This window comes from Peromyscus californicus, unplaced genomic scaffold, assembly GCF_007827085.1.
Source record: "Peromyscus californicus insignis strain IS unplaced genomic scaffold, ASM782708v3 Scaffold_6__1_contigs__length_162567912, whole genome shotgun sequence".
NCBI classification, from domain to species: domain Eukaryota; kingdom Metazoa; phylum Chordata; class Mammalia; order Rodentia; family Cricetidae; genus Peromyscus; species Peromyscus californicus.
In genome coordinates this window covers 44,292,615-44,319,966 of record NW_026294584.1, presented here as the reverse complement: position 1 = coordinate 44,319,966, position 27,352 = coordinate 44,292,615, and the positions used below count along the sequence as shown (strand labels likewise).

Genomic DNA, 27,352 nt, shown 5'->3' with positions numbered 1-27,352 from the left:
CCTCCTGGGCCACAGTCCCAGAGCGATTTCATGACTTTCCCTGAGGACTGAGGCCTCCTGTCTTTCAGGCAATCAGTGCCTGTGCAGCTGGTGACTTGTTGGATGCCGGGAAAGGGCAGATTCCTGACAGCGGTGACTGTCAGTGCTGATGGCACTGTTTTCTGGGAGGTGAGTGTTTGTTTACCGGTAGCTGTCATGGCTGGGGTTCCTCAAACCTAGAGCCCCTAAGTACTCGTATTTCACTGAAGAACTGTGGTTAAGGGCTTCTTATGTACCCCCAAGCTAATGCATGTGGAAGTCCTAACCCCCAGTGTCTCAGAAAACAACAGTATTTGCAGATAAGGGCTTTCAAGAGATAGTGTAGTTAAAATGAAGGCCTTAGGGTGGGGTCTCATCCAACACGAGGATATTCAGGGCCAAGGCTGAGCTTGATGGTAAAGCACTTGACTTACCTGTTCAGGGACCCGGGTCAGACTCCCAGCACTCCCAAATAAACAAATCAGGAGAGACCATGTGGGGATTCAGCAAGAAGGTAGCTGTGTGCAGCCTAAGGAAAAAACTCCGTCAGAAACCAAACTTGCTGACACATTGGCCTTGCACTGGCAGCTTCTAGAACCATGAAGAATTCCTGTTATTTAAACTACCCAGTCTGTGGAGTTTTGTTATGGCAGCCCTCTGGACTAACACAGTGGTTCTTTCAAGTATCAAACAGTGATGTGTAGACAGGAAAGGCATATCATTCTTCCCCCAATGCTGGAGGTAAACCCAGGCTTCACACATGCACAGGCTTAGGCTATTTTTGCTTTTCACAGTAAAGGTGCTGGCTGTCATCCTCTGATCCTCCCTGGTATCAGTGGTTGGTAAGATGAGAAATCTTTGAGAGAGGAAGTCCTTCACAGTGTGTTATCATTCACAGGCCCCTGAGAAGCCCTCACCTTTGGGAACACCCTATTCACCAGCCCCAAAAAAGGTCTCTCTAGGGATTTTCATTAATTGGTAGAAATTGGTCCAGATGTGCTTAAAACCAGGGGAAAATGTCATTTTAAATGATGCTTAATTACAGAGGACTCTTAATAACATGGGGAAATGATTATATTATCATTTAAGTAAAAAAAATCAGCATGCAAAATTAAACCGTGTAGACAGAATCACCTTATGGATGTAATCATATGCATAGGAGGAAGGCTGACTAGAGCCGCAGTCGATGCTAACATTAGCTTTCCCGTGCGGTGAAATTACAGGTCATTTCTTCTTTATTTTCCTCTGCATTTCTGAATTTTTCATGTTGAGCATGTGTGAGCTTTATGATCGCAAAACAGGCTTATGTTTTAAAGATTGGAAGCTGGAGCAGAGTGTAATAGAACCCAGTGCCACAGATGAGAGCCATCTCCAAGAGATACAGGCTCCAGATCTCCTAAGTCAGCTCCAAAGCCATCCGAAACCTGTGGCCCCGTCTCCCTGCTTCCACGACTGGGGATTCCAACTCCTATTTGGGACAGGTCTCTGACAGTTCCTCCGCCCTTCAGACCTCTGAGCTCTGCTCCTGAACTTACACTCTGCTTTCCAGATTCAAGCTGTCTACGCTTTTCTTAACCAATGACCAACGCAACCTTTCCACCCTTGCCATGCACCTTGCCCCCAGCCCTTTTGTACCCCGAAGCTGCCCTGGCACCTCTGGTTCCCATGAGCAGAGTGGCTGCAAAGTCATAAGCAGGAAACAAAGGGCGCAGGGGAGGGAAATACTGGGAGAAATGCTTCCGGAGTTTTCTTCTCTGTGGCGTGACTCTCCTGGCTCCGCCTACCTTCCTCCTCGTTCCTCCTCTTGTAGATGAGTAGCTGCATCAGACTGACGCCATGCTGAAGAACACACAGGCCATGCTTAGGCCACCCACCTCTGTCTTCCTTCCTCTCATTGTATCTGTCTGCTCACAATAAGACTACCACTTAGCTCTTCGCCAAAGCACAATCCTCTTCCTAACCCAGCTTCCAACCTCAGCTTGCACAAGCCTTTCTTGATCAAATGTTACTTGTGATGGAGCTTGTCTACCTGGCGGTGAAACATGGCATTCCTATTAGATCTCACGGTTCATCTCTATCAATCGTCAAGGTTGGTATGAGCTGAATAACACCTCCCTCCCAAACCTGTGGGTGGATATGCTACTCTCACACCACCCTTATTTCCCCCAGCCGAGGGATAGATTGCCAGTTACTTTTTGTTGCTGTGATAAAATATCAAGACCAAAAGCAACTTAAGGAAGAGTTTCTTTTGGCTTTTGGTTCCAGAGGGAGAAAGAGTGCATTATGGTTGGGAAGGCATGGCATGGACGTCGGAGCAGGAAGCCGGCTTATCACGTCTTATCCACACACAGGAAAGAAGGAGAGGGAACAGTAAAAGGCGTGAGGCTCTAAACCCCAAAGTCTACCCCCAATGATATACTTCTTCCACCTCCTAAAAGGTCTGTAACCTCTCCAAACAGCAGCACCAACTTGGTGCCAAGTGTTCAAATATGTGAGCCTGTAGGAAACATTCTCATTCACACCACCGCAGACGGTATTAGGAGACTGGGTCCACGGCAAGTGGTTACGTTGTGAGAGCAGAGCCCTCGTGAGGGGGGTTTGTGCCCTGAAAAAAAAAAAAAAAAAAAAAAAAGACTCTACAGGAAACTTTTTCACTCTTTCATTCCATGAAAAGGTATCATGGGAAGCCAGCACTTAGTGTCCTGGAAGGTTCTGGATGGACCCTCACCAGACCCCGACTGCGCTAGTACCCTGATATGAACTTCTAGTGGTTGCAATTTTGAGAAACAAGAATATATTTATCACACACGTGGTCTTTTATTTATTTATTTATTTATCTATTTTTGGTTTTTTCAAGACAGGGTTTCTCTGTGTAGTTTTGGTGCCTTGTCCTGGAACTCACTCTGTAGACCAGGCTGGCCTCGAACTCACAGAGATCTGCCTGACTCTGCCTCCCGAGTGCTGGGTTTAAAGGTATGTGCTACCACCGCCTGGCTACACACCTGGTCTTTGACATGTCCTTATCACAACTGGAACTGACTAAGAAAGAAGTTTTGGTCTTCATCTGTTCACTCTTTGGAGCTCAGGGAAAGAAATGTTATGAATGAGATCTTCTCAGTATCTCAAGAAGGAAATGACTTAGGGGCCTACTCTGTTCCCACCAAGAAGGGACTTTACACGGGCTGGTGCATTTACCGTTTTCGTGTGAGCATTCTCATCGCTGTGACACACCACCCAAGAAACCACTTGAGCAAAGAATGGCTTGCTCGCTTGCTGTTTCAAAGGGCTCAGCTCACGCTCGACTGATTCTCTTGCTTCTGGGCCTGGTGAGACAGAACATCACAGAGGAAGAAGGAGGAGAAGAAAACCTGATCCCCTTGTAACAGCCAGGAAGCAGGGAGAAATAACAGGAGGCGGCTAGGACCTTCAGAGGCACATCCACAGCAACTCACTTTTCCCAACAAGGCGCCACCTCCCATAGTTCCACCACTTAATAATCCATTCAGAATGGACGCTCAGTGGGTAAAACCACTAGATTTGGTCGGCACCCTCCTCATCTAAACCGCCTCTGGAAACTCCCTCACCGACATCCCCAGAGGCTTGCTTTTCTCATCTTTTGGGCATCTCTCAATCCAATCGAGTTGCCAGTCAAGATAACCATCTCACCTCACAACCACAGGGGTTATTTTCCCCATCACAAATAAGGAAACAAACGCTCAGATAAATTAAGAAATGTGTCTAAGGTCTCGTCGTGAGTAGCAAGCATCTGTCTAATTTGAAAAACCAAACACTTCTCAGTGCTTAAGAACCACTGATGCACTTCTCAGAGACCGAGACAACAACCCTATCTACCTTCCTTAATACTTCATCATGCCACACCTTCATTACCAACCAACCATGCTTTCAACTGAGCAACAAGCCAGGAGGGCAAAGACAGTGCCAGGGAAAGACAGGAAGACAATGGTTATAAAAGTATAGATTAGAAAACACTAAACATTTAGGAACTATATTCCTAAATGAGACAGAATCTTACTCTGTAGCCTAGGCTGGCCTGGAACTCACATGATGTAGCTCAGGCTAGACTCTAACTCATGGTGATCCTCCACCTCCCGAGTACTGGGATTCCGTGTGAGACACCACACTTGTCTGTCTGAGGCTTTGACCAATTACGTTCCTCTGTTTCCTCAATTTGCTCCTCAGCCTGAGCTCTGGCTCCCCAGCTGTAAAACAGGTCAGTCCCAGCCTGTCCTACTTACATCGGACCACGTGTCATTTTTCTCTGAGGCTGGCATCAGGATGGCGGCCCCTTAACTCCGGCTTGCCATTGAAAACAAATATATGTCCTACTGCATATGATTGAAAATAATTTAAATGAATAATGGATTAATCTAACCATACATAAAAGCCAGAGGCAGTGAGCTGATGAACAGAAAATGATAGTATAATTTAGCTGGCTGACCTTTTAAACAGACAAGCGAAGAAGACGTTTGACTCTGACCCCTAAAGGTGGTCAGCGGGCCAGCTGAACCACAGCCCTTTTCGGTGAGCCAGCAGATACCCAGCTGCCAAGGGACCAGGCAGTGTTTACAGGATCCCAAACCACCGCTACTTTGCTCTCATCTTCCCAACGAAAACTCAGAAAGTACAAGGGCACCCCGCAGGCCACTAAGCACATCCCCGATTGTCCCCCAGGGAAATCTGATGTTGAAAAATGGCACTTTTCCAAAATAGTGGTTCAGGCCAGATGAGGAATTAGAGAAAAGATGGCCTTCCATGGAAAATACTCTGCCTCCAAATCCCTAACGTCTTCATTAGGGAACCGAAAATGCAGGCACAGCAGCTGGTCTCCACTGCTTCGGAGCAAGCGCTGTGGCACAGTGGGAGGAGCGACCGGATGCGTAGGGCTGGTGACAAGGCGGTTCTCCTTCCAGGCCCAGCTCTGCCGCGGTTAGCTGGGTGATCTTGGCAAAGGGACTTCCCGGGCCTGATTTGTTAAATGAGACTTGACCAGACTACGCTGCTTTCTGGTTCTAAAATCTTGTTGTTGTTCATCTTTGGATCGGGACCTTTCGTTGGATGAAAATCCAGGCAGGTTCTAGAGTGTTTCACAGAGATTCTACTATTCCAAAAGCCATGCCACTCTCCTTTTTACACTCATCAGTGGTTTCCCTTGCACTTGACTAAAGGTACATTCTCCAGGACGGTGTTCAGAGTTCCTGGTGATCAGGACATAGCTATCTACCCCGCCATACCACCCTCACGCCTTCCAATCACCCACCTACTTTAGGCTCTGGCACCACTACACTGTTTCTGCTTCCTCACAACGCCCTTGGTATAATACTGAGCATGCGCCACGTGTCAGACACTCTTCCAACTGCTTGCTTACACTGCTCTCTTTGCTTGGATGTCTTGTACAAATAATAGCAGAGCTTGCTGCTATAACAAGCAAGCTGTAATGTACCAGGATTTACAAAACAGAAGACGGTTTCTGTATTCTGTAATGGTCCCTCCAGGTTCCTTCCGTTTTACAGCTCTGCCATCCCTAAAGCTTCCGAGTTCTTCATTCCCAGTTCATGACAACCCTGGCGAGGACATGATGCAACACACCATTTCTGCTCACACTCCTTTAGTGAGACCTGACCTCCCGGCCTCGCCGAGTATGGGAAATTGACAATTTAGGCTCCTTCTCATCTTCCCTTTCCATGTCATACTTCGGGGTGGGGAGGAGAACACATCTCAAGCCATTCCTGCCTCATGTCCTGAGGAAAGGCTCATTCACCTCAAACACGGGTCGGTCCACGTGCTGCTTCCTTCAGACATTTCCTTGTTTGGACAGGTGGAAGCCCTCATTTTCCTAGTCCCACTACGCTGTGTACCTTTCTCCATTATGACACTGGTCACACCGTTCTGTGTGACATGCAGGACAGTCTGTCCAACCAGATAGGTTGTGACTGACTCCCTTTCGTCCTTCCTCCCTCTCCCCCTCCCTCTCTCCATCCTTTCTTAAATCAGGTTCTCTAGGTAGCCCAGGCTAGTCTGGAACTGACTATGTAGCTTCAAACTTGTAATCCTCCTGCCTCTGCCATCCAAGAGTTAGCATTATGGACATGTGTGATAATTAATCCTCACTATCAACTTGACTAAATTATCCAGGAGACAAATTTCTGGACATGTCTCTGATGATGTTTCCAGAAAAGTTTAACTAAAGTGGGAGATCTGCCCTAAATGTGGGCAGCACCATCCCACCAGCCGGTGTCAAGGAGCAGCAGAATTAGACAGGAGAACACACACACACCGTTGCCGTTCCTGACTGCAGATGCGATCAACCTGCTGCCTCATGCCTCTGCTACCATTCCTCCTCCGCCATGATGGACTAACCCTTGAACTGTCAGTCAGACAAACCCTTCCTTCCTTAAGTCTCTTCAGTCAGGAAACCCTGGCACAGCAACCAGAAAACAGTACGGGAAATCCATACTGTGACTCTCGAAGATGGAAATCTTGTCATTTCATGTTTGTATTCTGAAAACTTAGCAAAGATCTTGATAAGTAGTTTTATATTGAATGAATGAACGTTTTAAATGACTAGAAGAAGCAATGAATAATTACTCTAAGGGAAAAAGCTAGTTTTATGGAACAGACTCACTTGAAAGAAAAAAATAATGATTCAATATTATCCAAGTTTAGGAAGAAAATAAGTTTGTCATATAAGCATAACAATTATAGTTAATATTTAGCATTATTATTTATTTAGAATATGTTTTTCTAATAAGCTCCATGGGACAAAGACCTTATACCTACTATTCTTTGTCCTGTCTCCAGTACCTAACACACTGTCTACAAAAGGTAATCAATAAATATTTTGGAATGGTTAAATGCATAAAGAAATGAACGTACACATTCACAAAGACTGTACTCTTAACCCCATAAGTCACACAAAGGTATAACCTGATTAGAAAAGAAAAGTCTAGTCTAACCAGCTAAAGTCACCAACACTGGAAAAACAGCTCCTGGTGGACACCACGACCTGTCTGTGTTGGCTCACAGTCCATGTCATTGTACAAGAAATGAGCAACATTACTTGAGAAAGCTAAAGCTGCAATGGGAGTGAATGGGGAGAAATAATGTCTCTAACATGGCTGGACTATGAAATAGCCTTTGTAAACTGGTTAATGAGGGACACAGGAAGAAAGGTTGCAGACGATTACGGAACCATGACAACTACAAAAAGTATGCTGATTGATTAAAAAACAAAAACTTTTCTTTTTTGAGTCGAGGTATGGCTTCTGGAGTCCAGACCAGCCTCAAACTCACAAACTTCCTATCAAAGCCTTCCAAACACTGTTAAAATATTTTTTGAAGAAGCGTCACAATGGCCTGAAGGTTTATGTCTCCCTCAAATTCATACATCAAAATCTAATCCTTAAAATGATTTAGAAATGGGACTCAAGGAAGTGATTAGCTCACAGGCCCAGGTCCCATAAGAATGTCCCCAAAGGGACCCTAGAATGACTGTGGCGTATAATAAATTTTGGGTTTACTCAAGCTTTGGACAAGCTTCAGTGAAACATTTCACTATTAGGTTAAGAATTTGTACTGTATCAAGCTGATAATAGAAGAAAAAAAAAGAAAGAAAGAAAGAATGTCCCCAAAGGGACCCTCTCACCTCTTGGGCCACGTGTGGGCCCAGTGAGAAGGTTTCATCCATGAACCAGAAAGCAGCCTTCAGCAGATACCAAAGCTGCTGGTTTTCCTGCTTCCAAAATGGTGAGACACAAATGTCCGCTGTGTACAAACCATTCAACTTACAGAGTTTTGTTATGGACTAACACAGGTATGAAGTAATTTTTTAAATGCTTATAACACTATTATAATCTCATAGGTCTTATGTGATAGTTTTGTTAGATAATCTACGTGGCTTCATGCAGATCCCAAGCCAGTGTTAGCACGGGAACCATCAGGTAAGGCAGGCAAGGAGCAAGCTTAAGAGCAGTTTACAGTCCACACCTCTACATCGTCTTCATCCAGGTATCTGGAGACTCTAGAGAGGCCTATGTAAAAACAAGCAAGTTCCTATGTGAACTGATTCATGGAAATCACGAGACAGATACTGATGCTGAAGGACAGATTTTTTTCCCCTAAAATAACTAAGAGCCAAGTGTAAGTTCTAGGCCTGACTGAATCAAAAACGGCAGCACACTTACTTTGTACACTTTTGGTGACATAGGACAAGACTATATGCTTGCCTTGAGGGATCCTCTGTGGCAGAAACTGGTGTGAGTTGGGCATATAGCTCTAGCCCATTCTTCCTAACCTCTCTAGAAGTTGAGTACCACTGGCCATATTTTTGTGACTAAATGCTCATGGCTACCAGTCTCCTCACTCCGTCACTATAAAGCTTCCTATGCAGTATTTCCTGGAGGATTTCTGTCCTACTGGCTGAATGGAGGGAACCTTGGGGATGACAGGGTCACAGTTTGGAAGAAGCCTGTGTACCAGAATTACTAGATGGCTTTGTGATGCCGTGTCACACACCTCCTCTTCTAAGTGTGCTCTGGACTGTGAGAAGAATGGTACAGTTGTACCGGGTCAACTCCCTGAGATTTGAGGATCAGTTGCCATAATTTGCCTAGTTGACCCTATTTCCCAACTTTCCTCTTGGTCACAGTAGGAAGAGAGAGAAGTACCTATCTGGAGTCTCAGATGATCAAGATAAATGAAGACCTCCAGGGCTTAGGGAGTTGCCTCGAGCTAGGAGCACTTGCTGCTCTTGCGGAAGACTTGGGGACACCCACGTGGTAGTTTACAATCATCTATAACTCCCGTTTCAGGGGGTCTTCTGGCACCCTCTGGCCTCCATGGGCACCAGACATGCACACAGTGCATTTACATACATGCAGTCAAAACACTCATACACATAAAATAAATCTTTTTTTTTCTAAAAGAAGGTATTCAGTACCAACCTCAGCATTAAACATCTCAGTTTCTAGCAGACTCTGGAGTAAAACTGGAAGCCGTGGACATCCCCGTGGGACCATACAGACTACCTGTGTTTCTCTACCTAACCCACTAACTGCCCCTCTGAACATACGTCTCCTCTCAGGACCAGTGAGAGACGATCTCTGAACAGCTATCATGTGAATCCTTAACACAGCCTCTGTGATTTCATACATTTAGAGTTCAAATAATGCCGGATCTTAAGCTACTTGTTTCTGCCTTTGTTTTTCATTTTGTCTGAACATGGTGATTAAGAAGAACAAATAAATTGTGAAGCAACTTTGTGTCTAAGAGTCTATTTTTTAAGTGATTATAAATGTGGTTAGGCACAATCCTAAAGGACAATTAGGGGGACCCAAACATCATGTTGAAAATGAGACCTTTGGGTGCTTGCCTGAAGATGTTATTAGGAAACATTTGTTTACTTACCAACTTTGAAATTTAAGACTGTCTTCAAGTAGCCTCAAGGTATTAAGAACAATAAATAATAATGTGCTGATGGAAAAGATTAAAAAACAAACTTGTTAGAGTCTTTCAAATAATAAAGGATAAATTCGGCTTCAATCAGAATACATGCTCCAAATCCATCTGGCCTGCACCATTGAACACTATGCTGAAAGCTGGAGTCCAGGAGTCATCTCTGTAATGATGCTCTACCAAACATCTAGTAGGGGCCGTGACTAGAGTTCCAGAGGATGCTAGAGAGCTCCTGGCTCCTCATTGTTAACCTGGGCCACTGTGGAGAAGGTGGTAACTCTCTCTCAAGTGAGTCTAGAGAAAGGGACGAACATTGAGACGGCTGTGACTCGGGGGTGAAAGGGGTTGGGGAGATACTTAGGAGAGTCCCTTGGGACTGAGATAGACGGGGACAATGCACGGTTCCTCTGGGAAAATAGGTCTGTGGCTTGGTGTTCTGAGGCTGAAAACTTAAGCTCCAATGTTCCTCTCTTGTGGCATCTTTTCCATGGACTTCATCTCCATCCTATTTTCTTCCCACTCCAAATCCCAAGTCTCTGTACATAGCCAGGTGGCTCACCGCCCGGGCTGTGTCAACATCATGGTGAGAGCTGGAGGCTCATGTATATAATTCCAGCACCTGACAGGCTGACGCAGGAGGAGTGAATGCAGTGAGTTCAAGGCCAGCCTGGGCTGTAAACTAAAAGCTTGTCTTAACTCAGGGCTGGCGGGCGGTGGGTGGTAACAAGATGATTCAGTGGATAAAAGCATTGTCTGCACAAACCTCCCAACCTGACCTGGGTCCCCAGAACCCATGTAAAGGTAGAAGGAAAAAAATCAACTCCACTTAGTTGTCCTGATTCCCTCATCGACACCACAGCATGTACCCATGTCATGCACACTCACACACAATAATAAATAAATGTTACAATACCAGAAAACGCACCAAGGGATCAAGTTGTGGAATAGGTGAGCTTCAGCAAATGCAGTGTGGTCAGGAGAACTGTCTTCCCCAGCATAAGGTGTAGCTGAAGTTTTCCTGTGTCCCACCTGGCCCATGGTCAGGACAAATCTCTCTCACCTGCCAGTCCTGCAGCTGCTTGGACCCAAGTAAACACACAGAGGCTTATATTAATTAAAACTGCTCAGCCATTAGCTCAGGCCTACCACTGACTAGCTCTTACATTTAAATTAACCCATAATTCTTATTTATGTTCAGCCATGTGGCTTGGTACCTTTTCTCAGTTCTGTCTTCACATCTTGCTTCCTCTGTGTCTGGCTGGCGACTCCTGACTCTTTCCAGAATTCTCTTTCTCTGCTTGTCCCGACTATACTTCCTGCCTGGCTACTGGCTGATCAGCATTTTATTTATTAACCAATCAGAGCAACACATTCACAGCATACAGAGCGATATCCACAGCAATAAGGTCTTGTGTCAGCACAGAGAGTATGGGCTTTCTTGTATATTTCCTAGTTGGAACCTTGCTCCTAGACACGAAATTTAAAAAATTTTTTTTTTGATACAGGGTTTTGTTATGTACCTCACAGTGGCCTTGAACTGAGGTGTCTTGCCTCAACCTCTTCAGTGTTAGGATCACTGTTAAGTACCACTACACCTGGCTTGACAGAATCTTAAGGGAGACTGATGTGGCTATGTGCAGCCTATGTCTTTTCCAACTTCTGTTCTCAATGATCAGATTCACACACACCCCACCACACATGCAAGAGGTTTAAGTATAGATTTTTATCTATAAATAAACTACATTTATGAAAAAATAAGGTTTTATTATTGTAGGCATTGAATTGATGAATAATACATATTAGTTGAAATCATCACAAAATAGAAAGTATCAGCCTTACTTTATAGATGAATAAACTGAGGTTCAGAGATGGAAGGTAAACTGTCCACATCTTCTTACTGAAAACTAAATTCTAGTTGGCCTCATTTTTACAACTATATTCTTTCTTTTATACTTACTTTGTTATTATTATTAATTATTATTTGGTGATGGTGGTTTTCTTTTGGTTTGATTATTTGAGGCAGTCTCATGCCACCCGGGGTAGCCTTGAACTTGTAGCTAAGGACAAACTTGAGCTGCTAATCCTCCTGCTGCCACCTCTCAAGTGCTGGGACTTCCAGCATGTGCCATTATGCCCAGTATGCAATGCTGGCGATGGAACCCGGGGCTTCTCAGGGCTTCGTGCATGCCAGGCAAATGCTCTACCAACTGAGCTACAACCTCCACCTTATTTTGTTTTTTTTTTTTTCCAGACAGGGTCTCACTAAATAGCTTCAATCTGGCCTTGAACTCAAGGTCATCCCAATTGAGCTTTCCTAGTGCTGGGATCGCCAGCCTATGGTACCAACCCCAGCCCTGTATACTCTGTCTACACTGGATGGCACGGCAATCGGAGTTTCTTCATACGGGCTCTGGTCTTTGCAGTGACCTACCTGACGTGTTCTCCCCACGACTTCCTACCCCTCCCCACCGAAGGATGACGTTTTTCATTATTCTAGTCAATCTCTTCAGGCTTTGTTGGGGGTGATATGTAACATTTCCCAGGCATTTTAAAGTACTGGATGTAGTTCAAGTGCTTCTGATATAATCCCCCACAGAACTCTGAGAGTCTGAAGAACCTGGCCTAGAAACTGCAGCTGGCAGTTCCAAACGGGTGGAAGTTGGCCAGCGGGAGTTCAGCACCTAGACCCAGGCACAGCCTGTCCTCCCCTGGGAGTCCTCCACTCCTTGGATTCCACGGAGTGTCATAACCACAGGCTGATGTGAAGCAGAAGGGTCCTTTGAGAAAACAAGTTTGCTAGTGGAAATCGGGAGAATCGGAGAAGCATGCCAGCCCGTGCTACCCATGGAAAGGAAGGAGGACAGGGGAGGAAGAAAAAGAGAAGGAGGGAGCAAAGGCAGTGAGCAGACTGTAGACTACTGGGCCTTGGTGATGAACCCTGTGGGCTCTTTGTCTCCAAACAATTAGCAATCCTAAATAGACATGGGATGTGTGGCCATGCAGGTCTCTCAGGGGTGCTATTGTCAAGGAATTAGTCCCTCAAAGAGATTTTTTAAAAATCACCTTTCCTATCTGGTTGGTAACTGGTTGACTCTAGAGTCGTTAAAAGTTAAACAAGAAACGGAAAGAAGGTCTATGACTTAATTCTAGCTGCAAAATCAAAAACACAAATCTAACAGCATCCTGAGGTTAAACTCTGGTTCTCTGAGCAGAGAATTCACAACAACCACCTCGATGAAAAACAACATAACCAAAACAAAAATGAACATAAATAGACAATAGGAACCAAAAAGCCCTCTGGGGACCCAGAAATCCAGGGCAACCTTGGGCAGAGGCTAGCCGACACAGGATTTAACTGCTCTAAAACAAAGTATTTATTTGGAGATTAAAATTAACTTATTTTTTTCAGAGAGGTTCAAATTCTTAGTTTAAAAATAACAATGAAATTCTTTAACTTAATTTTGTGAGTCTTCAGTGAGTTGGCTCTTCAGTCCATAGCAGCTAAAAGTCAAGAGAGGAGGCACAGAAGAAGAGATCAGCTTCCCCTGTTCTAAAATCTGTGCTGCACAGCAAACAACCAAAGATCTATTTACTGCTGTCCAAATCTATGCTCTTCCTTAATTCTTAAATGTTGGAACATAAAGTGATTTGTCAAGACACACACACACACACACACACACACACACACACACACACACACACACAACTTATTTTAGAACATTGTAAAAACAATTCTCCAATATCTGAATTTCCAAAGTTTTCTGTCATTAGTTAAGAGTCAGGAAAAAAATTGCCTATGGTGAAATTCTGGTTAATGACCAGGCTGGGAGAATCTTCTGGGGCCCAAAGAACACATAGTCTCTTCCAGAGCTCATATTTCATTCTGTGCTGATTAGCCAGCTACCCATTGGGATAAACTAGAGCTTCAGCATGGCATCCACTCCATAAACAGGCTAATCTCTCTCTCCGTATATATATTTCTGTCTCTGTCTTTGTCTCCATCCTTTGATCTCCTCCTCCTCTGTCTTCTGTGGTTGTTTGTTTGTTTGTTTTTTAGGCAAGTTCTCTCATAGCTGGGGCTGTTTTCTTAGACTCCTGATCCTCCTACTTCCACATCTCAAATGCTGAGAGTCCGGGTCCATATCTCCACATCCAGCTTCTCCACCTCCTCTCTCTAAGATGAAGACTGTGTCCTACGTGCTGGGCAACATGACATGAGTATTTAAGGCAGGGGTAATTCTTTCTAAAAGTTCAATAATCAATTCTCATCTTTTAAACTTTATTTAATAGGAGACTGTCTCCTTAACCCCCGACTCCATATTAGTCTCACCAATTGTGGGACAATCAGACATTATGTCTGGCTTCAAATGATGCAGTAGGAAGCGTACAGAATTATCCATGAGAACTTTACCCAAGGGTGTACCTGACTCTTACCAAGCCTTTGGATCTAACTTCCAGTTTACAAGAAACACAGAGAAGAACAAGTTCAATAATAGCATAAAGAGGCAATTGGATAATATAGAGCACAGGATATTCCATGGAATAATCAGACAACAAAAAGCTGATGTCATGAGAACGCAGAGCATGTGACCATAGATCGAGGAGACAATGCTAGAGAGAAAAAGTCTTAATAAACAGAATGCCTGAATGAAGTATGAGATCTTGTTTGAATTAAACAGAATCACAAGACATTGGGGGGGGGGGTGAGGAAGCGGAATGACTCTTGATGGTCGAGTTATTATCTGGAAATCGTGGCGATGGTTGCACAATGTTGTCAATGTGCTTAATGCCACTGAATTGTATGGTTAAAATAGAATGCCTCACATTATGTACAACTTACCACAGTTTTAAAACTACATTTTAGGGGACAAATAAGGAAATTTAAAATGTGAATAAATAGTTAACAATGTTAAAAATTATGTGGCTCTTGTTAGGCATGATAGTGGAACTGTGTTTGCCTCACAAAAAAAGTGCTTATATTTCAGAAGTAAATGTTGAAATATTCAGACTACCTATAAATTCTATTTAAACAAGAATAATCTTATCTCCCTTCAGGAAAGAGGAAAATGAAGACTATGTTGCAGAAGTTTGCAATCATTCGATTTCCGTGATAGATACTGTGTGTTTGTGTCATGATTCTGCCTCTTTCTAACTACACTAGGATTGTGCAGGGGGGAACCAGCAAAGGACAGAGCCTGCTCATGACAATCCAGTTGTAGATAACGGTGGGCATCACAGTGTAAGTCTGCATAAGATTTACATTCATTTAAAAATCAAAGAGGGAAGTTAAAGAGTAGAGAGAAAGTTCCAGCGCAACAGTAGCCTGTGTAGGGAGTCTGTAGGTAGAGTTGTTGCCTTTAGCTGGAATAGCTCCTTACCTATCCCCAACTTCCTTCAAGGGTTGAGCAAGCTCATCATGAAAGATCAGACAGCTGCATTTCTGGGAACTAACAGAGAGGGATCAGGACTGTTTCACCCAAGGCACACTGCAGATCATTTTCCTTTTAAGAATCAATATACTGCAAGCAAGTCACTAGGTCACGTCTCTTCCTGGAGGCCACGCAGCTCACTTCCATCCTTATGCTCTTTCATGGCTAGCTGTGATCTCAGAACAGAAGAGAAGGAAAGGAAAAACTCACCACACATATTGCCATTAGAAGAAGTCTCTGGGAATTGTAACTGATGACTTTCTCTATCCCACACTGATAAAATCTGCAAAGCATTTCATTTACACAAACAGCTATAACTTTGATATAAAGCACAACTCGCTTTAATAATTACACAATTTCTTTCTGGGTTAAAAATTCTATTTGAAATCTTGAAATGTGCAGATTCCTCTAACACTAGCATGTCCTCATGTGTCCCTGGATAGCTATGAAAGCAGTCCAACATATTTATAGATGACAATGTCATGTCACAGTGTCAAAAGGTTGGACACTGCAACGGATCAGCGATTGGCAAAGAACCTGCAGCATTCTTACTCAAGGCATCTGGAAGGTCGTTTGATCTTTTCCTCTACCTCCATCCTCACAGATCTGCCTGAGACCTTCCTCCTCTGCTTCTGTTTTGAGTGGTGGTTCTACTGGACACAAGTGCCCTCTTTGTCTCTTCTAGCATTGTGAATGTATCTCCCACTGTGTCCTGGCATCCACTGTTCATGTGGAGAAGTCTGTTGTTTATCTTATTTGGGTTCTTTTGTACACAATGTTCTTGCCTGTGTCTTTCTTGCTGTTGCTTGTGTCTGTTGTTGTTTGTTTGTGGTGTGGGGGATTGAACCCAGGGCCTCATGCATGCTAGGTAAACACTCTTTCACCGCGACACATCCTCAGCCTGTTTGTTTTGTTTTGCTTTTGTTATTGCTTTATCTTGTTGCTATCACCATTCTTCTCATTCTCTGTCAACACTTTTACTTTGGTGTGTCTAGGTGTAGAAGTTGTTCTTAGATAAGTAGACCAATGTATTTCAAACCATTTCAGGTGTTTGGTGCCCATTATCTCACTAAATCCTTGCTCCGGGTGTGCACAGGTTGATATATTCACTACAATTATTTAAAAATTGTACATAATGCAGTTTCTCATCTTAACCATACAATTCAGTGGCATGAAGCACACTGACAACATTGTGCAACCATCGCCACGATTTCCAGACAATAACTTGACCCATGAAGAGTAATTCCTGTTTTTTCCCTTCCTAGTCAACCTTCTTGGGATTCTATTAAGTTAGAACAAGTTCACATACTCTGTTCAGGCATTCTGTCTCTTAAGTAATTCCACATTTGTCTGAGGCTCTTTTCATATTTCTTCACTCTGTCTGATCTTGGGATCAAATAACCTCTATCTTCAAATCCGCAGAATTGCTGGCTACTGTGGCACATTCCCCTTTAATCCTAGCGTGCATGAAGCAGAGACAGAAGGATCTCTGTGAGTTCAAGGCCAGCCTGGTCTACAGAGGGAGTTGCAGCCACAGCTGCATAGTGAGACCCAGTTTGAAAATAAATAAATAAATAAAAATCTGCTGATTCTTCTTCTAGTACAAATCTACTGCTGAGCACTTCTAGTGAACTTTTTTACTTCAGTTACTATACTTTCAACTCTAGAATTCCCATTGTTTTAAGTCATTTCTGTCTCTCCATTTCCACTGACAATTCCTAGCTAGTGGGACATGTCTTCATGCACCCCCTTTCTTCTGTAAGCATGCTTTCCTCTGTTCTTTGAACATCTGCTTTGAAGTCTTTAAGTCTGACATCCAGGCCACCTCCTAAGCAGTTGCCACTGACTCCTGTTTACCTCCCTGTATATGAGACATATATTCTACTTTGTTTTTCTTATTGCCAATAGGGTGTTTCCAATAGTGTTTTCTAACAATGCTGATTGCTGATTCTCTGGATGGAAGGCTTATAATCATCCATGTACTCGGTGAGAGTCCTTTTTCCCATTTGCTGTTGCTCATATGTACGTGTCAAGTGGAGCAGCTGGTGTTACTCTTAGAAGGCTCAGTACATACACATTCGGTCACCTGCACAGTCACTCCGGGATGGCGGTGCTTCCAGGAAACCTGACTGTGTGTCTGTCCATCCCTCCCTCTTTCTCTGCTGCTTTCCTTCAAGTTTTCTGCCTCTGGTGACACGACCCCTTCCTGTTAGGCTCATTCCTTGCCATCTAATTGCACTATTCTTTTCCACGGTGCTCTGGGGCATAAATTGCTCCACACCGATCCAGTTCCACAGAAGCATCTTTGCAGTGGTATTTGAGGTCAGTCTTCAAGATCTGTCCTGAGCCCAGAAGGCTCTTCTTGGTTCTTTCTTTCCCGGGTATTCTCTAGTAAACCGACCAACCTAAAGCTTATCTATTTCTCTCATGGAGCCACTGGCTTCCTCTTCACTGCTTATTACCCAAGTCTCCATTGTTCACAAGGACTGACTTCAGTGTGAACTCCACGCCCTCTTCCAAAACACAGTATCTTTTCATCAGCGCTCTCTGTTCTTAGAACTGGCCCCTTTCCTTACACAGAGTCTCTTGGACATGGGGCACTGTCAGTTTCCCGCTTCTCTTGGACTGATGTGTCTGCTTCACAAAAAAGAGCACTGAGTGGGAGCAGTGGCCTCTATGTGGAGGCCCTGTCACATTCAAAATAGTGTGGATGCTGTTGGTCCCCGGTTTTATGAGTCTACCATATCTAAGTGGAGGCGTGGACAGAAATGAAGTCCTCCCACCTTTGGGCTGCACTTTTTTAGGGGGTGCGGTGGAATTTAGCACCCACAACATCGACGTGGCAAGATGGGGTACTGTCGGCCCTGACTGTCGAGAGCCCCGCCTTCCTGGGCAGGTTGGAGCTCCGGTCGCAACAGCCTAGGTTGGACAGGGGTGGGAGCGAGGGAGCAGCTTGGGGTTTAGATGCCATAAGCTCCCTCTCTTACTGAAATTTAGTAGATTTTCTTAATAAACGAGCATTTGCTGTATACCCTTAGGAAGCTTTCCAGAGACTTTGAATGATTGTTTTTACAATATGAATGTTTTGTTGACAGGGGACTGTAGGGCTCCTCACAGCATCATTCTGGAAATCGCCTTCTAATAGGATCCTAATAGCTATAAACATTGTCTTGACTGCTAATCATGTTTTTCTGAGCTTCCCTCCAGGGTTCAGGCTCTGATAAATGGAGGCGAATTTGGAAATAAAGTACTGCTTGATCATTCCAGACCAAATGAAAACTTTATGGACATGCTCTGAGAACTGCACAGAATACCACAGATAGTGACCAAAACAAACCAGAAGACCTACTAATCCCTAGACTTCTCCCTGGTTTTTGGAGTGATGGTACATAAAGCAGTCGGTCTCCTCTGAGTTGAGTTCCTAGGAATAGTTTATTAGAGTACTTCTTACTAAGTTCCCCAAAACACGGTATGAGAGTTAGATTGGATTTACAGTAGAAGAAATTTTCACCAAATCAACACTGTTCCTCCTCTTGCCTTCGCCTCTGTTATGAGCAGGTGTCCTTGAGGCATCTGCTCCAACTTTAGGCATTGCTATACAGAGGAGCTACAGACTGAGTCTTGGCCTAGATGACTGTGGGGGTTCGTGCTAACTGTCAGCGTGCTGAGCTCTAGAATCACCTGGAAAGTGGGCTTCTGGGCACGCCGGTGGGAGACGCTGTTGATTAGATTAATTGAGGTGGTGATTAGATTAATTAATTAAAAGACCTGACCACTGTGGATGGTACTGTTCCCTGGGCTGGGTCCTGGAATAAATGAAATGAGGAAGTGGAACTGAGCACAAGCATTCCTCAACATCCGCTTCTCATTATTAATAGGATACAACCAGCTGCGTCAAGCTCCCGCTGTTTGGCTTCCCCGCCATGATGGACTGTACCCTTGAACAGAGAGCCAGAAGAAGCCCTGCTCCCTAAGGTTGCTTTTGACAGGGCATTTCATCACAGCAATAAGAATAGAAAATAAGACAATATTCTAAACACACTGACCCTGTGGCTGGACAAATAAGCAAAGTCACAAAGCTGGGAGGATTTAATTATAAAAGGAGATTAGGAAATTTCAGATTCTAAATTCTGAATGTCTAGTAGTATCTACTGTTCTACTTCAAAATAATGTCTCATCACCCAATAAATCATCCAATCCCAAGTGGTTGGTCTTAAACACATGTGTATATGAGCAACACCAAATGGACTCAGTAAGTTTTATATATGCATGTTTGTGTATTGTGCATAGCAATATATATATAGTTATATATATGTAATAATAATAAAGAAGAAAAGGTCGTGAATTTGAGAGGGGGTGGGGGGCATGGGAGGCATTGGAAGTGAGAGAGGTAGGGTGGAAATGATGTAGATTCAGCACTCATCTATGAAATTATCAAAAAATTTAAGGTAAAAATACAGTTAGTACCTAAATGAACAATTACAACTATTTATTATGTAGAACATAATTTTTGTAATATATACACATCGCAAAGTAGCCAAATTGAACTGGCAAACATGAATTACTTAGTACAACTGTCAATTTTTCCATCGTGGAAAGATGTACAATCTTCTCTTTTTGATCCTCAGAAATGTACGTATAGGGACAACAGTAATTGGACTCAGTGGGTTATTAAGAAAAAAAGGAAAGAATATGTAGTCAGCAGGGGGGCCTGCTGGGAAGTCCTAAGGGGATTTGGAGGTGGGTACTGGGATGGATATGCTCAAAACACATCGTATACCTGTATGAAATCCTCAAAGAATAAATTAAAAATACTATAAAAAAATAATGTCTTATCTCTCTCAAACATGAATGTTTTTTTCTCACTTAAATTGAAGCTGGTTCCTGAATAGTTAGCTCTTCCCATGATTCTGTCCCACTGATTTGGGAAGAAGGCTTTCCTCTAACAAGATCTCTGTAAAGACCTCCTGGCCCTGACGTAATTCACGCTGACTTCTTAGCGCTGTTCTCAGCCATTGGAACACTTGCAGGTCAGGAGAAGTCAGTTCTACCAGCTCAAGAAGTTGACATTGACCTCCTCCCACAGAGAAGGTCTAACAAGCTCATGAGGACCTTCATGCCACCATCCCCCATGTGAACAACCACAGCAACCGACCAAAACAAGCTCCACCCAGTTTTCTCACTGGCAACGGGCTAACTGTGTTAGTTGTCTCAGCACCATGAGCAAACACCCGCCAAAAGCAACTGAAGGAAGGAGGGGCTTATTTTTGCTCATAGTTCCAACGGGTACGGTCCTTGATGACGACAAGGCATGGCAGCAGGTGCTTGAGGTGGCTGGTCACATTGCAGCCACAGTCAGGATGCAGAGGGAGATGGATGCCCCTGTCCAGTTTGCTTACTCTTTAGTGTTCAGTCTGAGATGATCCCAGCCCATGGAATGGTATCACCCACCTTTGGGGTGGATCTTCCCCTCTCAGTAGAGCTGGTCTAGATAATCTCTCACAGATGTGCCATGGTGATTTTAAATTCCACCAAGCTGACAATTAAGATTAACCATCACTCTGCCGGCAGAAACTCTGGGGCACAGTCTCATTGTTTAATATCTTGAAGTCCCCCAGAGGGTCATTCATATACTGGAGCCTAGGTCCTCAGTGTGGTGGTGATGAGGTAGTAGAGGCTGGTGAAAAATAATCAGGGTGTGGAGGCTCTGCCCTATATGCAGATTGATGCTGGGTTAATGAATCCCACCTTGCCATGTGACCTCCTCAACATGCACATCCACCATTGTGAAGCCATCTACCATGAGGTCCTCAACAGACCAGGTAGATGGCAGGATCATGCTCTTGAATCCCTAGACTCCTGATAAATAAACCTTTCTCCTTTACAGTGTACCCTGCCTCTGGTATTTTGTTATAACAACACAAAATTAACAAAAGCAAAATCTAATGGGGAGTTGTTGCTTAATCAAAATAAAATTTTGGAAGTAGATAGTGATAATGGATGCAGAAGATTGTAAGCATACTTTAAAAAAAAAAGTACTACTTGGAACCCACGGCAGGTGTATTCTAAACACATGCTGTACCAATGACCTACATCTCCAGTCCAAGATCAGGCATGTACTTTATGTCATCAAATTGTACACTTAAAAGTGTCCAGTGGTAAGCTCCATGCTATGTCTATTTTAAGACATACACATATACACACCACACATTCGGGGCTTCACTGCTGCTGGGGTTTTTTTGTTAGCTTTTGTTTTGAGATAAGCTTTCATGTAGCTGCAGCAGTCTTTGAATCACTAATCACCTGGCCTCCATCTCCTGAGTGCTGGAAGCTGCTGGCTCTATGTGAACAGTAGTTCTCAAAATGCTTCCCAACATCCAGCTTGGGGCTTTGCCAGCATTCGAGTTTTTCAAGAGCCAGGCTTAGGCTTCCGGCATATTTTTGCCATTCCTATGACAAATGAAAAGGAGATTAACTTCCCCCAATCGCTGCCTGTGTCTCATACAGTTGGAAGAGAGATGTAGCTGCTTAAGAGCTCAAGGATGCAGAATGGCCTGGGATGGGTGTCTGCACATTTGGAGTTAGCCTGATTTGGTGTCTGCTTCCTTGTGCTCCCGCTAAGTGGTAGCTAGCAGGATCCTGATTTGTTAGACTTAATCTAGAATTATGACAACACAACCTCAATTAGCTGCCAATAGTTTTGAACATCCTTTCCTGATCAATCATGTCTTTTTCCTGTTAGCCCGCTACAGCCTTGTGACCCAAGGCTCTGGAATGGATCAACCCGCCTACGTCTGCACACAGCTCTGTGTCTCCATGGAAACAGCTTGTCAGGCCCTGCTTGGCTGCAGGTACCGAAGACCTCTCATTTGCAGCCTGGGTTCCACACAGACTCAGTCTTAGCAACCAGGCAGGTGTGAGGAGCCTCATCTTTTCCAGCCGCCAGGGTCTGGGACCTCATCAAGCCTCTTTTGCATTGCACCAGAAAGCCCCCAGCTCCACTGGCATCCAGGTGGTCCTCAAGGGAATGGAAGGGTTTCTGCCCCAGGCTCCTCCCAACAGGTCTTCCTTTCTTGCTGTTGCCCCCACCTATCAAACCTAGAGTCATCAGAATGCCTGCCGCGCCCACCTGAAGCAACAGCGTTGTGCCTCTCAGACCCTCCTGTCTGCATCCCTGTTGCCTCTGGTGTTGCCTGGGCCGGCATCGTTTCCTTGTCTCAGGACTGCAGAATTCTCCACACTGGTCCTAATAGTACGGTGCACACAGTCTCCACCTTACAATCACTTTCCAAAAACGAACACAGTAACATGTCATAGAAAGAGGCTTTGGAGGGTAGGAGAGGCAGGATAGGGGGAGACTGAATAATGCATGCCAGTTAGAAAGGAACGAGAGCACAACAGGCTGGACACAGTTTACAGCAAGTTACTCCATACTTTATAAAGAGCGAGAAGAGAGGCGTTTGCAGGCTCTGAGCACAGGACGTGACAGATGTCCAATGAGATGGAAAGGCCGATCCTGCTGATTTGATCAATGCACATTGCATATATGGACTGAATCGTCGCACTCCACCCCATAAATATAAGCAATTATTACATGCCAATTAAAATCAGTTAAAAATAAGATATTAGAATTAAAATGTCAGAATTTGATTATACCTATCATGGATTTTTTTTTCTCCTGTGTATGTTAATTCCTATATAATTCTATGCAAAAGGGAGACCGCTTGAGTACTCCACAAACTATGGGCTGGACATTGTATGTTAGGTATTATAGAAATAAGATTGACTATGAACAGAGTCCTAACTTTATTATTAATTATAATTTAATTATAATTATAATTTATTATTAATTATAATTAACTTATGACTTCCTTTAGGATTCTGATTATGTCTGCTGGGAAAGCCAGAGTCAGGATGAAGCCTATTTTTTGAAGTATTCGTTTCTTTTTAAAATTTATTTAAAAAACCCAAAATATTATTAATGGGAAATAAAAAGAGTAACTCACACTTTTCCCATAGACATTTGTATAAAGTTTGTTTGATTAAAAGCCAGATATAGAGCTGGGAATGAAGCTGTGTGGTACATGTGACCCTAGAGTATGGGGAAATGCACACACACACACACACACACACACACACACACACACCCCACCCCTCTCATGGGCTAAGAGAACAAACATCTGTTAATGTCCTTCCCTCATCCTAGGACAGCTAGTGGCTCCCACTTCCCTCAGATAGACTTCAGGCCCTGTCAAAGACAAGCCAGAGCACACCGTTATGGACTGACCTGGCTCACCTCCCAGACACGTCCTCTCTCATCTTCTCTGACGGCAGCTGCTCATCTTCTGTGCTTCTCCCTGGCCTTTGCCCCTTGGCACTGCTTCCTGCTCCTGGCTCCATGGTGTGTCCTCTTCTTGCATGTCCTGATTCCATTTCTGCTGCTGGGATGAACTACCTTGACCAAAAAGCAACGTAAGGGAGAAGAGGTTCATTCTGGCGCGCAGGTCCGGGTTATAGTGTATCATTGCAGTGGATTCGAGGCAGGAACTTGAAGCAGTCAACTCATTACATCCACAGTCAAGAGCAGAGAAAGAATTGAGCCAAGCTTGCTTACTTATGCTCAGTTCCCTCCCTGTTTATTCTGTCCAGGACCCAAACCCAGGGAACAGCATTGCCCACATTCAGGGTGGGTCTCCCCCTCGTGAATGCACTTAGGAAAAGCCTGTCACAAACACACCCACTGGCCAACCTGATTGTGTTAGTTACTTTTCTGTTGCTGTGATTAAAACACCACGATGGGGGCTGGAGGGATGGCTCAGTGATTGAGAGCACTGGCTGCTCTTCTACATGACCTGGGTTCAATTCCCAGCACCCACATGGCATCTCACAATTGTCTGTAACTCTAATTGCAGGGGATCTGACACCCTCACACAGACATACATGCAGGCAAAACATCAATGCACATAAAATAGAGACAATTTTTTTTTTTTTTTGGTTTTTCGAGACAGGGTTTCTCTGTGCAGCTTTGCGCCTTTCCTGGGACTCACTTGGTAGCCCAGGCTGGCCTCGAACTCACAGAGATCCGCCTGGCTCTGCCTCCCGAGTGCTGGGATTAAAGGCGTGCGCCACCACCGCCCGGCGAGACAATTTTTTTTAAGTTAAAAAAACCCGCCATGATCAAGGCAAGTTAGAGAAGAATTTACTTGATCGTATGACTCCAGAGGCGTAAGAGTCCCTCATGGCAGGCGTCTTGGCGGCAGGTGGCAGACATGGCGGCAGGAATAGCTCCCATCTCAAACAGCAAGCAGCAAGCAGAGAGAATGAACCGTAAATGACATGAGTATATTATGCTCTCAACGCCGACCTCCAGGACATAAGATCCACACCTCCTAAGCCTCCCAAACAGCACCACCAACTGGGGACCAAGTATTCAAACATCTGAGCCTGTGGGGGAATATCCTCATTCAAACCACTGCACGGATCTGGGCAATCCCTCATTGAGACTCCCTCCCAGATGGTTGTACATTGTGTCAAGTTGTCAACAGAAACCATCGTAGCATCCTTTTGTACAATCTCTCACACATTTTGAAGGGCTATGCTCTCCACTATACAGTTTTGAGTTTCTTAAAGTTTTTTTTTTCTTTTTTTCTTTTGAGACAGGGTTTCTCTGTACAGCTTTGTGCCTTTCCTAGAACTCTGTAGCCCAGGTTGGCTTCGAACTCACAGAGATCCGCCTGGCTCTGCCTCCCGAGTGCTGGGATTAAAGGCGTGCGCCACCACCGCCCGGCGTGAGTTTAAGTTTCAAGTGTCTCTCCCACAGTTTCCTACTTGCCTTTCTGCTGTGGAGGGCAAGATGTGTGCCCACCTCCAGCTCAGTGCCCACCAGTTACTCAGATGCCTGCTGCACAAAGGGAGAATGGCAGGAGCCTCTGGAATAACAATGTCACCCCACGCTGATGGCACACGGGCCCTGTTTCAGGGTCTCCTTTGGCTCCGGAGCTCCATACTCCACCAGCCTAGGCCGGCTGCACCTTAGCCACACGCCAAGGCACTGCAGCACAGGCTGCTGGCCACTGTGCTTTGGGATACTTCTGTAAATGGGTCACTGCCTCCGCTCAGCTCTGGCTACACCACTGGTCGCCTCCTTCTTTCTAAGACACCTGGGAGGTCTGCAGCAGCCTTGGGGCTGGGCCCATATGGCTATGGCAGCAGCTGGAGAGCCATTCCTAAGAGCTGAGATAAGGAGGAAGCTTTCTCCTGGAGTCCCAGAAGATTCCTTTCTTGCTGGTGGTACAACTTCACCCAGGCAACGCTTTCCTAGGGGAATCCAAGATCTGAATCACAGTGAGAGGAGAAAATAGCCAGCCATCTCAGGGATGGATACGACCTGTCCAGTGTCTCCAGGAGACAGGACTGTTTGGTCTTGTTTGATTTTGTTCTGTCGGGGGCTTGGGGTTAGCGGTAGTGGTAAGTAACATATGTTTAGACAGCAATCGGAGGGAGGGGTGAGTGGATGACGACCCTTGTCTCACCGAGTACGACAGTTGATCTAGGAAAGAAGCCAGAGGCAGGGGCCCAGCCACATGGGCACACGATGTGGCGTGGGGCGGCAGGCAGCCTTCAGCCCCCATCTACTCACTTTCTCCTAAATCATCGCAGCTTTCGTCTTCTAGAAATGAGAGGCCAACTTTTGGCCGTAGACCTGGATGAGATGAAGAAAGAAGGGATTTTGTTTCAGTGTGAGCGGAAGGCTAGCTCAGACAGAGAGGGGGAGGAGCAAGCACAGGCCCAGTTCCACTTTGTCCACTGCAGTAAGTAAGCAAAGGAGCCATTAAACGAGAAAATGTATGTGAAGGCACTTAGCACGGTGTTTGGCAAATGCACAGGATTCAATAATATTGACTTGTTCATTTTACGTTCACTCAGTGGCAGGAGCTGTAAGGCAGATTTGTGTGTAGAGAGGGTAACGGGGGTAGCAGTAAGGGGTGGGGACATTCTCTACCTGGGGAGTTGATCAATTTTGCCATTAGATGTTCCTTCCTTTGACTCTATCGAAACCCCCAAATCCATCAGAGGCAAAAAAAAAAATCATCTTCCGATATTCCCTGACAGTGGTAGAGATAACATAAATGCATTAAAAACCATAGACGGGAGAGTGGTACAAAATTTCTAGTCAAGTTGAAGCAAAAACTGGTCAGTCTAAATGATGATACAAGTAGGCGTAGAGCTTGCACTGTAAAACAGAGCCAGGCCTGACAACAAGCCTAGAGTCCCAGCTACTCAGGAGGCTGAAGCAGGATGACGGCGAGTTCAAAGTCAACCTCGGCTATAAAGTGGGCTGAAATCCAACTCTGGCAACTTAATGAGATTGTTTCAAAGGAAAGAGTAAAATGAGTTAAGACGGCTCCATGGATAGTGCTCATTAACATAAGACTCTGAGTTTGGATTCCTAACACCCACATAAAAAGCCAGGTTCAGCAATGTGTGCCTATAACCCCAACACTGGGGGTGCTGAAACAGGGGGATCCCTGAGTTTTGCTGATCAGCCAGTCTAGCCAAATTGGTGAGCTCCAGATTCAGTGAAAGAATTAGGTGGGGAGTGATAGAAGATACCCGCCATGACCTCTGCCCCTCTCATGCACGCACACGCACCCACACCTACATATACATGTGCGCAAAAGTAGACACACACAGAAAGAAAACAAAACGTAAAAAAGAGGGCTGCATGTGGTCAGTGGTAGAGAGTTTACCTAACAGGCATGAGGTCCCAGGTTCGATCTCCAATACTGAAAAAGGAGGTTTCGTATGTGTGAACTTTAACAAGCCTAGCTTCCCAAGAGAGATGCGAGCACACAGAGAGGATAAGGAGACACCCAGCCATCTTGCCTCGATGCTACGGGGGTTTCATGCTTAGATGGTTAGGAGTGGGAGAATGGGAGATGAGTACATCTGCTGAAGGCTGAGCGAGAGACGGTGGAGGAGGCCAAAGGCTGGCACACATCATGGGCTCGTCGACACAGAAAAAGCTCTTCATGCACAGCCTCAAACTTTCCCGTGATTCTCAGAACAACCAGGACCGAAGACACTACAGAGAGTCCTTGCAATTGCCTGACAAACATTTGCTTAACCAAAAACAAACTAAGCACAGAACAAAACAAAACTGGAATTTGTCAACATCAGTCACCTGAGCCTGGCACAAGACTCGATAAAGCTATTGGATTAATATAAGCTCTCAGAGCAAACTGAGCATGGTGTGTGTTTGTTCAGCACTTGTACTTCCTCTTCCTGCTGAGCAGTTCCCCGCAACGTGTAGTCCTCTTTAATACTTCCTTCCACAGAGACGGAAGTGCATTGCAATAGAGGCTTGCTCAGTTTAGCAAGAAGACATTGTTCCCGAGACAGGGGCTCACTCTGTGGTCCAGGTAGGCCTAGAA

General features: G+C 44.7%; 1 protein-coding gene across 4 annotated transcripts in view; it reads right to left on the bottom strand.

Annotated features, from left to right (window-relative positions):
- Mkln1 (muskelin 1) overlaps positions 1 to 25,620 on the bottom strand; it is a 202,379-nt gene extending 176,759 nt beyond the window's left edge. For all 4 annotated transcript variants that reach the window (XM_052720218.1, XM_052720219.1, XM_052720220.1 and 1 more), the window contains exons 1-6: positions 24,122 to 25,620; positions 23,206 to 23,373; positions 10,415 to 10,564; positions 9,442 to 9,507; positions 3,214 to 3,341; positions 453 to 2,623 (exon numbers count right to left, since the gene is read on the bottom strand). The gene's annotated coding sequence lies outside the window, so the exon portion shown is untranslated. The remainder of the gene's footprint in view (positions 1 to 452; positions 2,624 to 3,213; positions 3,342 to 9,441; positions 9,508 to 10,414; positions 10,565 to 23,205; positions 23,374 to 24,121) is intronic.
- Positions 25,621 to 27,352: the final 1,732 nt, after the last annotated feature.